This window comes from Ovis canadensis, chromosome 20, assembly GCF_042477335.2.
Source record: "Ovis canadensis isolate MfBH-ARS-UI-01 breed Bighorn chromosome 20, ARS-UI_OviCan_v2, whole genome shotgun sequence".
Lineage (NCBI taxonomy): Eukaryota > Metazoa > Chordata > Mammalia > Artiodactyla > Bovidae > Ovis > Ovis canadensis.
Genome location: NC_091264.1, coordinates 36,576,378 through 36,578,862, shown reverse-complemented (window position 1 = coordinate 36,578,862; position 2,485 = coordinate 36,576,378). Strand labels below are relative to the sequence as shown.

Here is a 2,485-nt window from a genome sequence, read left to right as displayed (position 1 = left end):
CCATAGACTCATACATTTCCTTATCTCTTCTCTTAAGGCAGAAATCTAGAAAAGTTGGCTTCTGACTCAGCCTCATGTGAGTAAGCTCCTATGCTTCAGTCCTTCCTGTCCCTTCCGAGTTCACCCTGTCTTTTCACCAGAATCATCTTTCTTAGGGGTCAATTGTTCCAGAATTATACATATTTACATCAATATATTGAACATAAATATCTAAATTCGTATCCTTTGAATTGTTATATACTAATACTACTGTAAGGTGAAGCCGCTCAGTCGTATCCGACTCTTATAGACTGTAGCCTACTAGCCTTCTCCATCCATGGGATTCTCCAGGCAAGAATACTGGAGTGGGTTACCATTTCCTTCTCCAGGGGATCTTCCTGACCCAGGGATCGAACCCGGGTCTCCTGCATTGGAGGCAGACGCTTTAACCTCTGAGCCACCAGGGAAGCCCTAATACTACCATAGATTCTTTTTTAAAATTAATTTTTATTGGCGTATACTTGTTTTATAATGTTGTGTTAGTTTCTGCTGTACAGCAAAGTGAATCAGTTATACATATACACAGTTAGTCCTTTGAGACAGATATTACTACTTAATGGGGCTTCCCTGGTGGCTCAATGGGAAAGAACCCACCGGCCAATGAAGGAGATGTGGATTTGATCCTAGAGTCAGGAAGTTACCTTGGAGTGGAAATGGCAATCCACTCCTGTATTCTTACCTGGGAAATCCCATGGACAGAGAAGCCTGGTGAGTTACAGTCCATGTGGTTGTAAAAGAGTTGGACACAGCTTAGCAACTAAACAACAAAACAAAATCACTGCTTAATACTTTGGTATCCACTCTTCCCCCTCCCCAGCTAACTGCACAGTTCATCCCTTGTGTCAGAGCCTGTCTCCCTCTAGAGGCTGAAAATCCCCGGTCCATTCTTTCCCAGCTGGGACATGTACATGTGGTACTGCTGCTGCTGCTGCTAAGTCGCTTCAGTCATGTCCAACTCTGTGCAACTCCATAGACAGCAGCCCACCAGGCTGCCCCGTCCCTGGGATTCTCCAGGCAAGAACACTGGAGTGGGGTGCCATTTCCTTCTCCAATGCATGAAAGTGAAAAGTGAAAGTGAAGTCACTCAGTCGTGTCCGACCCTCAGCGACCCCATGGACTGCAGCCTACCAGGCTCCTCCCTCCATGGGATTTTCCAGGCAAGAGTACTGGAGTGGGGTGCCATCACCTTCCCCAATATGTGGTACAGTGTTGGCCACTGGTGAGGAAATCTGTAAAAGGAAGGGATGTCTGAAAAGCTTTTCTTTATCAATAAAAAAGAAATAAGTAAAGATAATACAACCCCCCTTTCTTTTTTCTGTCTTAAGATGATGTTGTGTGAAGATTTGGTCCTCATCTTGAAAATGAGATTGAAGATGGTAAACAAAGAATGAGAAAAACAAAGAATGGGACTTGTTCTCTGAGTATATTTATTAACTAATGTCAATCTTGCTGGGCTTCCCAGGTGGTGCAGTGGTAAAGAATCTGCCTACCAGTGCAGGAGACACAGGAGATGCGGGTTCAATCCGTGGGTCTGGAAGATCCACTGGAGTAGGAAATGGCACCCCACTCCAGTATTCTTGCCTGGAAAATTCCATGAGCAGAGGAGCCTGGCAGGCTACAGTCCTTGGGGTCCCGGAGTCAGACACCACTGAGCGGCAGAGCAGGCACGCATCAGCTCTACTATTGCCCTGCATCAAGACTTCTTCTGTTAATAACATAGAAAAATGTAAGTTTTCTCAGGTTTTAGCACTTACTTAAATATTCTATTACTTAAATATTCAGTTGAAAACTTCCTAGCTGATACATACTTCTACTGCATTCTTAATAGTGCCTACTGCTGTTTTAGGCCTTTAATAAATTACAGTTGCTTGAGTAGTAATTATATTATTCTTTAAGATGTTTCTGTGTGAAATAATGGAACAACTGATATTCTGCTTCAACAGGCCAAAAAGAAGAGTCGTGTAAGATGAAAAAACATTAACAAATGAACATAACCATGCCCATTAGGAGAACTCCACAGGGCTAAGGCTTGAATAAACAAGACCTAGAATCACAGCATTAATGCTAAAGGCAGTGATGAACTTCAGCAACATCTAAAAATTATGAAGTAGTACTATGCTTCCCGACTGTGATATGACACAAAAACAAAGTAAAACTCCATAGCTTCATGCTTAATGTCTCCTCGCTGTCTTCTTATTAATACTGCTCAATTTTTTTCTACTTGTTTTCCCTGCTGCTGGAGTTTGACTGTATTATAAATTAAATTCAAAAACACTGACCTGGAATATTTTCTAAATACCAAAACACATGGGTGAATAACCTATGATGATGCTAAGAACAGTCCTTAGAAAATGTAGTGCCCATTATTATAAAGTCATGTCATCAAAAGAAAACTACTCCGTTAGTCTCTGGAAATGTTTAATGGTCTAGGACCTAATAGAAATAG

General features: G+C 41.9%; 1 non-coding gene across 1 annotated transcript; it reads right to left on the bottom strand.

The window, feature by feature from the left end:
* Window positions 1–373: 373 nt before the first annotated feature.
* Window positions 374–446, bottom strand: TRNAW-CCA (transfer RNA tryptophan (anticodon CCA)). The gene has a single exon. It is a non-coding gene; the product is annotated as a tRNA-Trp (tRNA).
* Window positions 447–2,485: the final 2,039 nt, after the last annotated feature.